Source organism: Phoxinus phoxinus (genome assembly GCF_949152265.1).
Source record: "Phoxinus phoxinus genome assembly, chromosome: 16".
NCBI classification, from domain to species: Eukaryota; Metazoa; Chordata; class Actinopteri; order Cypriniformes; family Leuciscidae; genus Phoxinus; species Phoxinus phoxinus.
The window spans coordinates 17,205,080-17,221,048 of NC_136891.1; the positions used below are offsets into that span (position 1 = coordinate 17,205,080).

Consider the following 15,969-nt stretch of genomic DNA (forward strand, 5'->3'; position numbering starts at 1 on the left):
CAGCATGATTATCGCACAGGTGTGCCTTAGGCTGGCCACAATAAAAGGCCACTCTAAAATATGAGGTTTTATTGTATTGGGGGGGTCCGGGGGGGGGGGGGGGGGGGGGGGGGGGTTGTTAACGTCCGGAGCTGTCTGAAACACTGCCAGCGGGACAATAAACAGGACGTTTTTGTCTGAACTCACAAGTTTTGCGAGAGAACGGAAAAGCTTTGATGTTTACCCATATTTGTTTCCACCACCATGTCCCCTTAGTGGTTCCCTAAATGTATTTTTAAAAAATATTTCATCTTCAAAGGAAAAACATTCATGCAAATTAAAAGGATTCTTTATTATAAAGACCATATTACTGGGGAAAAAAGTGTGTTTGATTTACATGAATTGATTTACATGTACATCAGTTCCACTCATGGGACTTTCGGGCAAAGGATAGTGGGAAGCTGAATCTTTCTGTTTGAGTCATCATTACTCCTAGGAGGAACAGTGGGAGAAACAAAACCTCTTCTTTTAATGTGTGTTTGTGTATAGATTTGAGAGTCATGATTCATGATGTTTATGTTGTTAGGGGTATATTTACTGTACTATAGGATACATTACAGTCTTTTTAATTTTACTGACTAGAATAATATATTACATACCAAATATATATATATAAAAAAAGTATTCACAGTGGGCACAACAGTAGTCTATGTGCGCCCTAAATTAACTGTGGAACATTTGTAATGTCTGTGGCGCAAAATGAATTCAATGACTAGGCTACATCTTTCAAATTACATCTTTCAAAAATTATTTTCTCAGACACAACCACAGCCAAAACTCTACACCTACAGGCCAATTTGCATATTTCTATACTTCTTTTTTTTTTTCAAAACTGAAGTTCAAAGCCGAACATATTACAAAACTGAATAAAACAGTGTTACTATGTTAAAGTCCTCCTGAGGTGAAAATCAAGTTTTTAATGTTAATGTTTATATGTCTATGTGGTGTTTTAAATATGCTTTAAGACAAATCATGTACAAATTCATTAGTCAACACCAGAGTATTTTCTCCTTAAAACTGCAGTGAATCAAAGACAGTCTCAAAAACACGTTTGAAATCGCTGGTGTTTCTGACGTCACAAACTACCCAGCTAGCAGGGAACGTTCTCAGAACTTTGGCTAACATTCCCTACAAGTTTGGTTAATGTTTTAAAGAAAACATTTGAATGTAATGTTGAAAGAATGTTTTAAGAATGTTTTCTCATTTTAAATAATGTTCCTATAAGGTTAAATGTAAACTAAATAATAAAGTTTTAACTGTAACATTTTGAGGATGTTTTGAGGATGTTGTTGAGATAAAACATTGGCACAATGTTCCATAATAACAGATGAGAAACATTATCAAATCAACATTCACAAAATGTTTTGAGGATATTATTGAGGCCTGAGATGATGAGTGTTTTTTTATAAAATATTCTTGTAATGTGACGTGTTAGAGAAGCTAGAACATTTTAAATGTAACATTTTGAGGATATTTTGAGGATGTTGTTTGGGTAAAAGTTTGTAGAATGATCTTTTATAAAACATTGGCACAATGTTCCATAATAACAGAGGAGGAACATCATCAAATCAACGTTCGCAAAATGTTTTGATGATATTATTAAGTTCTGAGTTCTAGTAATATGACACAGTCAACATTTTAAATGTAACAATTTGAGAATGTTTTGAGGATGTTGTTGAGATAACAGATGATATAATGTTATTATATATTAATAACATTATATAATTATATTATATAATGATTAATTATATAAACATATGGTATACTGCAGTGAATTCTATACAGAGAGTGTCATTCTTGTTTTGTAAAGAAATTTTACAAAAGAAAACGTACAATGCTACCTGTTGTTAGTGTTTGTGTTATTATGTGTTAGAGTTAGCATGAGTGACAAAGGGCCCTATCTTGCACCCAGCGCAAATTTCCCTCCACAGATGCACGTCGGTAAATTAGGGAATGAACAAGCGCTCGGTTCAGCGAAAAGAGAAGGTGTGTTCCGGCGCAAATGTTACCTGGTGATATTTTGCAGTTTCAGGAAATAATTCCGCCACAGACCAGGAAAAACCTAGTCTAAAGTCAGTGTCACGCGTTATTCAGATGCTATTTTAAGGGCGCATGCTTGGCCATAATGTAGCGTGTGCACAACGCACATACACTTTGCTTCTCTCATCTACACAGACGCAGCAGTTCATATTTTTGCAAACCATACATAATTACAAGGAAAAATATTACCACATGAGGGAAATCATTGTGGTGTCCATGAAGATGTGAAAAAATAGGCATAAATCTAGCTTACACATTTACCCAAATTATTCAGGCTAATTGTAGTAATGACGGATCAAACCTGTTTGATCAATAGTGGCAAGACACATAGGTATATAAGGACATCTGACAAAGTGGGTTGTCCGTCAAGAACCAGGAAACTAAATTCTGAAGACTGCAAAATGTAAGTGCGTAAGTCATGTAAGTTGCGTGTGATTGGCAAATCCGCCGTTATAATAGCAATCCGCCATGGAACAAGCGCGGCTGCTCTTAAAGGGAATGTGAGATGACGCTCTGATTGGTTTATTGCACGTTACGCACAAACCACACCTATGATAAATGTAGCAAGTTCAGACCAACCCATTTTAGATTCGCGTCGGGCGCAAGAGTCATTTATCCCACCGGTATAATAGCAACAGCAACAACCGAGATCCGCCCACAAAGTTACTTGCGTTTCGCGTTTGATACTTACGTTTCAGATCGTTAAAATAGGGCCCAAAATGTGTTTGTTGCGTGACAACCAGTTATGTAAGAATGAGTTGATTTTAGACATGTATGAAGTGCATTTGCTGCTGTGTCAAGCTGGAAGTTGGTAAGGAGAACAGTGTGGAGACTTTTGAAAAAGTGAACTAAGTATTGAGAAATTTTATTAAAAATAAAAAAACTGTCATTTGAATATTATCTCTATGCACATTGACATTAGTTTTCCCTCCACATATCTAAATGCCCACCCCAGGAAAGCATCCAATAATGCTACTGAGTGGCCTGGTTATATTGGTACTGTCGTCTAGTGAGAAGTGTTTAATTCAATTAGCTCCCACTGCAAGGCAGAACAAAGCTGACCTTCATACTCTGACTGTTCCACTTCTGAACGCACAACGACTAAAAGTGGAGTAAATATTTGAGCAATCTCTTTTCCAGTTTAACTCTGTCCTGCTCTGCAGAACAATAGATGGACTGGATCTCAGTTCTTACATTTCATACTTTTATAATTACAGATATAGAGCCCGAAAAATGTAAAGTTTTAAAAGTTGAATTGGTGTTTTATACACAAACCTCAATTACCAGACAAGTCCTCGGCACAGACCCCACAATGCATCATGCCCAAACCAGCTATGTCCGCAACAGACCTTAACTAGTAAGACTGCCATGCAAAAACTCATCAATACGCCAGTTGTCTGCCGATACTGCAACTCTACCTCCATGATTTCAACCTGCCAGTCAGACTAAGGGCCCTATTTTGACGATCTGAAACGCAAGTGTCAAAGTGCAAAGCGCAAGTAACTTTGTGGGCGGATCCCGGCGCTGTTGCTATTTTCCCAGCGCGATAAACGACTCTTGCGCCCGACGCAAATCTAAAAGGGGTTGGTCTGAAGTAGCTTCATTATTCAAAGGTGTGGTTTGGGCGTAACGTGAAATAAACCAATCAGAGCGTCCTCTCACATTCCCTTTAAGAGCAGGCGCGCTTGTTCCGTGGCGGATCGCTATTAACGGCGGATTTGCCGGCGCACGCCAGGAGCAGTTCACAGCCGAGGAGACCGACGTTCTCGTCAGGGCTGTAAAACACAGAGAAGTGACATTGGGGATGATGGGAGAAACCCACCCAAATTAGCTTCGGTTAAACAGGCGTATAATTTGGGTAAATGTGTAGCCTAATCTAGATTTTTTTTTTTTTTTTTTTTATCTAGATAGATCTTTTTCACATCTTCACGGACACAACAATGATTTCCCTCGTGTTTTAATATTTTTCCTTGTAATAATGTATGATTTGCAAAAATGAAAACTGCTGCATCTTTTTATATTAGAGAATCAAAGTGGATGCGCGTTAACATTATGGCCAAGCACGCGCCCTTAAAATACCATATCACTAACGCGCAACGCGCCACTGTCTTTAGACTGTTTTTTTCCTGGTTAGTGGCGCAATTGCTTTCTAAAACTGGAAAATAGCACCATGGAAGTTTTGCGCCGGAACACGCCTCCTCTTTGCGCTGAACCGCCCCCGCGAGCGCAAGTTCATTTCCTAATTTACCGACGTGCGTCTGTGGAGGGAAAAGTCCGCTGTGCGCGGGTGCAAAATAGGAATGATACATGCGTCGGTGTACAAAGTCAATTGCGCTGGGTGCAAGATAGGGCCCTAAAACTTCCACCTCAATGGTGTCACCCAATTCTGTTGTGGCACACGCCACAAGCAAGCTAACAAGCAAGAGGAGCAGTTTTAAAAATAAATATAGCTGCAAGCAGCGATTACGGGCCCAAGCCGGTGGCACCGCCACCCTGGTGCCTTTAGTTACACTAAAGGCACCGGGCTGGCGCTGCCACCGGCTTGGGCCCGTAATCGCTGCTTGCAGCTATATTTATTTATATATATATATATATATATATATATATATATATATATATATATATAAAAAGCCGCCACCCCGTTGCCTTTCGGGTTCCTGTGCACGACGGGCAATAACGTAACCCCGCTTTGACTGTCGAGAAGAAGTCTGCTTTAGAGCTTGTATCAGTGTGAGTCTTTCTGCTCCCCTCCAAACACACACAGAAAAGGGGGGGCTGTCTGTGTGTGTGCCCTCCCTCCCTCCCCCCCCACCCCCCCCCCACACACACACACAGAGAGAATGGCAGGGGGAACTCTGTCAGAGAGAGACAAAACCACATTCAAACCAAAATATCTGACTTCCTGTTGGTCGGAGCTTATGACTGTAAAAGAGAAAGTTGTCCGGATCGATAAGCACAATATACAGACCGAGTTTTGTGACTGTAGGTAAAAATAACCCCCCCACTTTAGTCAAAAGTATCTTGAAAGTAACACACTTCCTGCTGCCAGTTGGTGGCGCTATAACTTTGACTCACAATAGTCACATCGATGTGATCGCCCTCTTACAACAAACACACTGCTGAAGTTTCATCAAGATCAATAAATGTATGAAGACGTTATAACACATTGTGTTTTTCTTTTCTCGCCATAACTTCGTTTCCTCGCCACGGCCAAACCGTTCGAGATATCAAAAATCCGTCCGCAATTTAGCATCCTCAATGTCTTTACTTCATGCTGACCGAGTTTGGTGGCGATAGGATAATTTTTCTTGGAGGAGTATATAAAATTCCAGGGGGATTCGTTTTTAAACAACCCATAATAGCCAACTTCCTGTTGGACTGGCGTAAAACTTAGAGCACGAAAGTTGTTCGGCCCGATTAAATCTATATGTGTACCGAGTTTCATATTATTACATGCAAACGTGTTTGATATATGGACCAAGATTTCGGACCACGTTCAAGGGGGCGCTGTTGAGCTCCCCTGCCACGCCCGGGTACCAGCTTCAGGCTGGCCCTGATGGCCGCAGGTTCTGACCTGTGTGCAAAGTTTCAAGAGTTTTCGAGCACGTTAAGGGCCCCAAAAGTGCCCGAGAAGTCCCACACAGCAGAGAAAGGGTTAAAATAAAGCCCCCCTCCTCTCTCACACACACAGACACTGAGAGAGACTGGCAAAATTCCCATCAAATCACATTCAAACAAAAATATCTGACTTCCTGTTGGTCGGAGCTAATGACTGTAAATTAGAAAGTTGTCCGGCTCGTGGAGATAAATATAGATACCAATTTTTGTTACTGTAGGTAAAACTAATACCCCATTTTTGACTAAAGGTGGCGCTACTGAGCCCCTTACCACGCCCGTTTCTGAAACTTCGCACAAGTGTACTAGGCAATAAATGTGATATGCATGTTGAGTTTCATGCAATTTGAAGCATGTTAAGAGCCTCAAATGCATCCAAAAAAAGTGACAATTTTGAAAGTGACACACTTCCTGCTGCCAGTTGGTGGCGCTATAACTTTGACTCACAATAGTCACATCCATGTGATTGGCCTCTTACAGCGAACACACTGCTGAAGTTTCATCAAGATCAGTTAATGTATGAGGATGTTATAACACACTTCCTGTTTCCAATATTCGCCATAAATTCGTTTCCTCGCCACGGCCAAACCGTTCGAGATATCAAAAATCCCCTCACAAGTTTTCATCCTCAATGTCTTGACTTCATGCACACCGAGTTTCGTGGCGATTGGTTGAATCGTCTAGGAGGAGTATTTTAAATTCCATTGAATGCGTTTTTCTAACTACCCCAAATAGCCGACTTCCTGTTGGGCTGGGGTCAAAAGTCAGAGCATGAAGTATATATGAACCGGTGAGATCTATATGTGTACCGAGTTTCATATTATTTCATGCAAGCGTGTTTGATTTATGGACCAAGTTTTCGGACCCCCTTCCAGGGGGCGCTGTCGAGCCCCCCTGCCACGCCCGGGTACCAGCTTCAGTCTGGCTCTAATGGCCGCGGGTTCTGACCTGTGTGCAAAGTTTCAAGAGTTTTTGAGTATGATAAGGCCCCCAAAAGCCCCCAAACCCTTGAAGAACAATAATAATAAATATAGCTGCAAGCAGCGATTACGGGCCCAAGCCGGTGGCACCGCCACCCTGGTGCCTTTAGTTACACTAAAGGCACCGGGCTGGTGCTGCCACCGGCTTGGGCCCTCCATCGCTGCTTGCAGCTATATTTATTTTTATATATATATATATATATATATATATATATATATATATATATATATATATATATATATATATATATATATATATAAAAAGCCGCCACCCCGTTGTCTTTCGGGTTCCTGTGCACGACGGGCAATAACGTAGCCCCGCTTTGACTGTCGAGAAGAAGTCTGCTTTAGAGCTTGTATCAGTGTGAGTCTTTCTGCTCCCCTCCAAACACACACAGAAAAGGGGGGGGGGGGGCTGTCTGTCTGCTTCAACCCGGCCCTGATGGCCGCGGGTTCTGACCTGTGTGCAAAGTTTGAAGAGTTTTTGAGCACGTCAAGGGCCCCATAAGTGCCCGAGAAGTCGCACACAGCAGAGAAAGGGTTAACAAAAAGCCCCCCTCCTCTCTCACACACATACCCCTTTTCCACCAAGGCAGAGCTGGTGCTGGTTCGGAGCCAGAGCCTAGTTTCAAATCGGTTCTTTGTTTTTCCACCGCCAAAGCACCAGCTCCGAACCAGTAAAAGTGGTTCTTAAGTAGCACCAAATCATTGCTGGGCTAGAACGGAGCCAAGTAAGAACCGCTTGCGTCAGGGGCTGGGGGCGGGGTTACCGTGACCAACAAGACGAATAGAAACTTGTGACCGCCATTTTTAAATAGCAGCTAGTCGAGCTAATAGCAGCTCGATTATAATATCCGTCTATGTAAGTTACGGCGAGCTGCACGAACGCGTTGGATTCCGATGTATTTTTGCAATCCCATGAGGATCCATAGTATTGCAACGTCCGTTATTGTTGATGGCTTGTTCGAGATGCATCGGAGCGGCGCGGACCGATCAGAGCTCCGGGAGTATTTGGAGAGCATACGACTCCTTGTGCTTTTGATCGCTTTCGCAGTGCTTTAATGTCACGCGGCGATCGGTCTGCGAGAAGCCGAACCATCTCGAACAAGCCTGGTGTGTTTTTGTTTGGCGCTGCCGCGCTAGCGTTGCTGGGCAACATGAGATGTATACACAGTGACGTAAGATCTGGCTCTGTTTTGGCTCTCTAGCCTGTGGAAAGGCAAACCGGTTCTTAGAAGAACCGTCAGTAGAACCAACTCCGAACCGGCTCTAGCTCTAGCTCTGAACCAGCACCTGGTTCTTGTTGGTGGAAAAGGGGTAACACAGACACTGAGAGAGACTGGCAAAATTCTCAGATCTTCTCCCATTCAAACCAAAATATCTGACTTCCTGTTGGTCGGGGCTAATGAGTGTAAATTAGAAAGTTGTCCGGATCGAAGAGAAGAATATACGTCCCGAGTTTGGTTACTGTAGGTAAAAGTAATACCCCATTTTTGACTAAAGGTGGCGCTACTGAGCCCCTTACCACGCCCGTTTCTGAAACTTCGCACAAGTGTACTAGGCAATAAATGTGATATGCATGTTGAGTTTCATGCAATTTGAAGCATGTTAAGAGCCTCAAATGCATCCAAAAAGAATATAAAAGTTGAAAGCGTTGCCATGGCGACAGTATTAAAGATATCAATCATCCTTTCACAGGTCTACATCTGTCGTGTGTTTACATTATACAGATGAAGTTTGAAGCAAATCGGGTAAAAATAAGAGGGTGAATTCAAAGCATTTTGAAAGTGACACACTTCCTGCTGCCAGTTGGTGGCGCTATAACTTTGACTCACAATAGTCACATCCATGTGATCGGCCTCTTACAGCGAACACACTGCTGAAGTTTCATCAAGATCAGTTAATGTATGAGGATGTTATAACACACTTCCTGTTTCCAATATTCGCCATAAATTCGTTTCCTCGCCACGGCCAAACCGTTCGAGATATCAAAAATCCCCTCGCAAGTTTTCATCCTCAATGTCTTGACTTCATGCACACCGAGTTTCGTGGCGATTGGTTGAATCGTCTAGGAGGAGTATTTTAAATTCCATTGAATGCGTTTTTCTAACTACCCCAAATAGCCGACTTCCTGTTGGGCTGGGGTAAAAAGTCAGAGCACGAAGGATATATGAACCGATGAGATCTATAAGTGTACCGAGTTTCATATTATTTCATGCAAGCGTGTTTGATTTATGGACCAAGTTTTCGGACCCCGTTCCAGGGGGCGCTGTCGAGCCCCCCTGCCACGCCCGGGTACCAGCTTCAGTCCGGCTCTAATGGCCGCAGGTTCTGACCCGTGTGCAAAGTTTCAAGAGTTTTTGAGTATGTTAAGGGCCCCAAAAGCCCCCAAACCCTTGAAGAACAATAATAATAATAATAAATATAGCTGCAAGCAGCAACACGGGGCCAAGCCCAGAAAGGGCTGTAGCGCAATGCAGAGCCAGAAGAGATAAAAGAGCAGAAATAGAATATACATGAAGAACAGATATCTTCAGAAGTACAGATAGGATGAAATGAAAAATGAACAGAAGTTCTGATGAGAACAAACACAGAATGAAGAGGAAAAAACACTTATTTCCAATCCAAGAGTAAGAAAGAAATGGGCTGCAGCGCAATGCAGAGCCAGAAGGGCAAAAAGAGCAGAAATAGAATGTACATGAAGAACAGATATCTTCAGAAGTACAGATAGGATGAAATCAAAATGAACAGACGTTCTGATGAGAACGAACACAGAATGAAGAAAAAAAACACTTATTTCCAATCCTACAAAAGATTAGTATTGCTCTTATCTGGATAATAAAGGAATTATTCATACACATTTTGAAAGTTGTCCCACACGGACTTGAACCCACTATCTATGGGTCAGGTGCCTGTCCCTCATCTTGTTGTGCTTCTTGGCAATCATGCATTTACACAGCTGGCAAAATTCAACAGTTCAAGTGAGTATCAACTAAAAATTAAGAATTTGTATAAAGATGTACTGCATGTTATATTGAAGTTGTCAGAAAGACACAATATCTTGAATAGAAGCAACTTTTGCACCACTTCTGGCCACAGTATCTCTTGCATGTGTCACACGGGATTCGAACCCACGACCAGAATGGTTCGGGATTCGAGACACGTGGTTTATCAAATTGCGCCACTCAGAGGACGTAACTTTCAAAGCTGCAGAGGATAGGCTTCAGTGTAAGAATAAGCACACAAAATCATGTTAACGAGATTAGCATGCTAAGCTAGCTTAATGCTAATGAAGCTAATGGTTATCCTGATAGCTGAAGAGCCACATTAGAAAGAATGGCATCTGGTTAGCATGCTAACCAATTATTATGCTAAGCTAACTAGCATAAGGCAACAAACACAGGCTAGGTCAACTTCGAAGATGAATATCTCGGGAACGGTAGCAAATATAAAAAATCTATTCAGTCATTTCTGTGCGTCTCAGTCCAAAGAACATCTGATCAAATTTTGGACAAAATTTAGCAAGATTTGAAGGAGAAGTAGTGAAAAAACTGTTTTTCATTTGTTCCAAAATGGCGGATAATATATATATATATATATTATGTAAATTCTTTTTTTCCCCCTATTTTTAACATATATATTATTATATATATATAATAATAATATATATATTATTAACATTTTTGGATGCTAAACTATTCTTTTTATAGGCTTTGTACTTTGTACACTTTGTACACTCACGTTCCAATATAGAAAAATTAAAAAAAAATTATTATGAACGGCACAAACTGTACAAATGACTATTTAAACAGAGCAGTGTAATTTTTATATGTAAGGTTGACTATTTTATTATTATATTTTATTAAGGCTATAATGAACATTCTGCGATGTCAGGATTGCAATGCTGGAATGCTGTGTGTGTGTGTGTGTGTGTGTGTGTGTGTGTGTGTGTGTGTGTGTGTGTGTGTGTGTGTGTGTGTGTGTGTGTGTGTGTGTGTGTGTGTGTGTGTGTGTGTGTGTGTGTGTGTGTGTGTGTGTGAATAGTCAACATGGGTAAGGCTTATTTGTCATTCACCTGAAATTGATTAATTTTCCTAGATCAAAGGGTTCAAAAGTTATAACTATTTAAATGTTCAATTTTTGAACTGGTGGTGGCGCTATAGAGTTTGACTTAGAGTCTCAAAAATTGGTCCAATTACTATTCATGGTCATATCTATAACTGTGCCAAATTTCATCATTTTCCTATGTACGGTTCATAGGGCTGCCATAGACTTACAGAGGAGGAAGAATAATAATAAGAAAACTAACGGATACAATAGGTGCCTTGCCCTACGGGCTTGGCCCCTAATAAATAATAATCCTTTGGAAAACAATAGGGCCTTCGCCTTTTCAAGGCTTGGGCCCTAATAAATAATTAAAGCTGCAAGCAGCGATTGCGGGCCCAAGCCGGTGGCACCGCCACCCTGGTGCCTTTAGTGGAACTAAAGGCACCGGGTGGCGGTGCCACCGGCTTGGGCCCTCCATCGCTGCTTGCAGCTTTAATTATATATATATATATATATATATATATATATATATATATATATATATATATATATATATATATATATATATATATATATATAAATAAAAAAATAAATAAAAATATATATATATATATATTATGTAAATTCTTTTTTTCCCCCTATTTTTAACATATATATTATTATATATATATAATAATAATATATATATTATTAACATTTTTGGATGCTAAACTATTCTTTTTATAGGCTTTGTACTTTGTACACTTTGTACACTTACGTTCCAATATAGAAAAATTAAAAAAAAATTATTATGAACGGCACAAACTGTACAAATGACTATTTAAACAGAGCAGTGTAATTTTTATATGTAAGGTTGACTATTTTATTATTATATTTTATTAAGGCTATAATGAACATTCTGCGATGTCAGGATTACAATGCTGGAATGCTGTGTGTGTGTGTGTGTGTGTGTGTGTGTGTGTGTGTGTGTGTGTGTGTGTGTGTGTGTGTGTGTGTGTGTGTGTGTGTGTGTGTGTGTGTGTGTGTGTGTGTGTGTGTGTGTGTGTGTGTGTGTGTGTGTGTGTGTGTGTGTGTGTGTGTGTGTGAATAGTCAACATGGGTAAGGCTTATTTGTCATTCACCTGAACATGAGCTTGCCACACAAAATCGATCTTTTAAGGGCCTGGCTTGTCTATAATAAACCTAATGTTATCACACTGTCTGAGACCTGGTTGAATAATAATATATCAGACGAGGAAATTAAACTGGATAGTTATGTTTTGTATAGAGCTAATAGGGGTACTCGTGAAGGAGGGGTAGTCATGTCTCCTCAATTTTATTATCTGAGTCTATAGCCCCTAAGGAAAATCCTGTATACTTTGAATGTCTTTTCCTTAAAATTAGTTTCCACGTAAAAAAACAGCTGATTATAGGGAACATCTACAGACCTCCAAACTCCCCTACAGAGTCAATACAACTGCATAGGCACTACTATAAAATATGTGGGTAACTCAAACAAGAGGATTATCCTTGATGATTTTAACATTAACTGGTTAGATCGGTCATCTTTAAATGATAGAAATTACTTTGAAAGCTTAAATCTGACTCAACTAATTAGAGAACCTACCCGGGTTGACTACAGATCCAAATCTTTGTTGGACTGGATTTTGGTCACCCACTCTAACAGAATTACCGAATCTGGTGTTCTACCCGATTGCTTTAGTGATCATTCCATGGTCTTCTGTGTATGGAAAATTAGATAAACATTTTATTAAGGCTATAATGAACATTCTGCGATGTCAGGATTGCAATGCTGGAATGCTGTGTGTGTGTGTGTGTGTGTGTGTGTGTGTGTGTGTGTGTGTGTGTGTGTGTGTGTGTGTGTGTGTGTGTGTGTGTGTGTGTGTGTGTGTGTGTGTGTGTGTGTGAGGCTCGATCGAACAATGGAGACATAAAAACATACTCCGTCATTTTGTTCATACAGACCATCATTCAAAATGCAAAGTGTTTCCTTATATTTGTGTACACTGGCAATGAAACACAACATTGTGCTTTTGTTAAACTATAAACTCTTGTCAAACTGTAACCTACAACTGTCACCCAACCAAAATCACACAGACACACACACACACACACACACACACACACACATCCCCCCTCCCCTCCCCTCCCCACACAGACAGACACACACACACACAGAATGGCAGAGAGACAGAGAGAGAGAAAATACACATTCAAACCACAATATCTGACTTCCTGTTGGTCGGAGCTAATGACTGTAAATTAGAAAGTTGTCCGGATCGAAGAGAAGAATATACGTACCGAGTTTGGTTACTGTAGGTAAAACTATAACTAAGTTATAACACACTTTATGCATCCTTTTTTAATCATAAATTTGTTTCCTCGCCACGGCCAAACCGTTCGAGATATCAAAAATCCCCTGGCAATTTATCATCTTCCATGTCTTGACTTCATGCTGACCGAGTTTCGTGGTCATCGGATGAATTCTCTAGGAGAAGTGTTTCAAATGCGAGAGCAAGCGTTCTCCAATCAACCCGTAATAGCCGACTTCCTGTTGGGCTGGCGTAAAACTTGACCCAGGGAAAGTTGTTCGGCCCGATTAAATCTATATGTGTACCGAGTTTCATATTAATTCATGCAAGCGTGTTTGATATACGGACAAGTGTTCGAATCCCATTCCAGGGGGCGCTGTCGAGCCCCCCTGCCACACCCGGGTACCAGCTTCAGCCCGGCCCTAATGGCCGCGGGTTCTGACCTGTGTGCAAAATTTCAAGAGTTTTCGAGCACGTTAAGGCCCTCAAAAGTGCCAGAGATTTTGCACACAGCAGAGAAATGGTTAAACTAAACTAGCCCCCCTCCTCACACACACACACACACACAGAGGGGCAGAGGGAAAATGCTCCAAACAGTACACATTCAAACCAAAATATCTGACTTCCTGTTGGTCAGAGCTAATGACTGTAAATTAGAAAGTTGTCCGGATCGAAGAGAAGAATATACGTACCGAGTTTGGTTACTGTAGGTAAAACTAATACCCCATTTTTGACTAAAGGTGGCGCTACTGAGCCCCTTACCACGCCCGTTTCTGAAACTTCGCACATGTCTATTACACAATAAATGTCAAATGCATGTTGAGTTTCATGCAATTTGAAGCATGTTAAGAGCTTCAAATGCATCCAAAAAGAATATAAAAGTTTAAAGCGTTGCCATGGCGACAGTATTAAAGATATCAATAATCCTTTCACAGGTCTACATCTGTCGTGTGTTTACATTATACAGATGAAGTTTGAAGCAAATCGGGTAAAAATAAGAGGGTGATTTCAAAGCATTTCGAAAGTGACACACTTCCTGCTGCCAGTTGGTGGCGCTATAACTTTGACTCACAATAGTCACATCCATGTGATCGGCCTCTTACAGCGAACACACTGCTGAAGTTTCATCAAGATCAATTAATGTATGAGGATGTTATAACACACTTCCTGTTTCCAATATTCGCCATAAATTTGTTTCCTCACCACGGCCAAACCGTTCGAGATATCAAAAATCCCCTCGCAACTTTTCATCCTCAATGTCTTGAGTTCATGCACACCGAGTTTCGTGGTGATTGGTTGAATCGTCTAGGAGGAGTATTTTAAATTCCATTGCATGTGTTTTTTAAACTACGCCAAATAGCCGACTTCCTGTTGGGCTGGGGTAAAAAGTCAGAGCACGAAGGATATATGAACCGGTGAGATCTATAAGTGTACCGAGTTTCATATTATTTCATGCAAGCGTGTTTGATTTATGGACCAAGTTTTCGGACCCCGTTCCAGGGGGCGCTGTCGAGCCCCCCTGCCACGCCCGGGTACCAGCTTCAGTCCGGCTCTAATGGCCGCGGGTTCTGACCAGTGTGCAAAGTTTCAAGAGTTTTTGAGCACGTTAAGGCCCCCAAAAGTGGCAAAAACCTTGAAAAAAATTTATTATAAAGAAGAAGAAGAAGAAGAAGAAGAATATATATATATATATATATAATTAAAGCTGCAAGCAGCGATTGCGGGCCCAAGCCGGTGGCACCGCCACCCTGGTGCCTTTAGTTCCACTAAAGGCACCGGGTGGCGGTGCCACCGGCTTGGGCCCTCCATCGCTGCTTGCAGCTTTAATTATATATATATATATATATATATATATATATATATATATATATATATATATATATATATATATAAAAAAAAAAATATATATATATATATATGTATATATATATATTATGTAAATTCTTTTTTCCCCCTATTTTTTACATATATATTATTATATATAATAATAATAATATATATTATTAACATTTTTGGATGCTAAACTATTCTTTTTATAGGCTTTGTACTTTGTACACTTTGTACACTCACGTTCCAATATAGAAAAATTATCCTCTTCAAATGCGCAAAAATGTGCTTGGAAACATCACAGTGGAGCGGTGCTTACTATGAACGGCACAAACTGTACAAATGACTATTTAAACAGAGCAGTGTAATTTTTATATGTAAGGTTGACTATTTTATTATTATATTTTATTAAGGCTATAATGAACATTCTGCGATGTCAAGATTGCAATGCTGGAATGCTGTGTGTGTGTGTGTGTGTGTGTGTGTGTGTGTGTGTGTGTGTGTGTGTGTGTGTGTGTGTGTGTGTGTGTGTGTGTGTGTGTGTGTGTGTGTGTGTGTGTGTGTGTGTGTGTGTGTGTGTGTGTGTGTGTGTGTGTGTTTGTGTTTGTGTTTGTGTGTGTGTGTGTGTGAGAGAGGCTCGATCGAACAATGGAGACATAAAAACATACTCCGTCATTTTGTTCATACAGAACACAACATTGTGCTTTTGTTAAACTATAAACTCTTGTCAAACTGTAACCTACAACTGTCACCCAACCAAAATCACACACACACACACACATCCCCCCTCCCCTCCCCTCACCTCCCCTCCCCTCCCCACACAGACAGACACACACACACACAGAGAATGGCAGAGAGACAGAGAGAGAGAAAATACACATTCAAACCACAATATCTGACTTCCTGTTGGTCGGAGCTAATGACTGTAAATTAGAAAGTTGTCCGGATCGAAGAGAAGAATATACGTACCGAGTTTGGTTACTGTAGGTTAAACTATAACTAAGTTATAACACACTTTATGCATCCTTTTTTAATCATAAATTTGTTTCCTCGCCACGGCCAAACCGTTCGAGATATCAAAAATCCCCTGGCAATTTATCATCTTCCAT

General features: G+C 40.6%; 1 protein-coding gene across 1 annotated transcript in view; it reads right to left on the bottom strand.

The window, feature by feature from the left end:
• The window catches only part of lama4 (laminin, alpha 4), an 81,652-nt gene that overhangs the window by 46,233 nt on the left and 19,450 nt on the right, over positions 1–15,969 (bottom strand). The window lies entirely within an intron of this gene.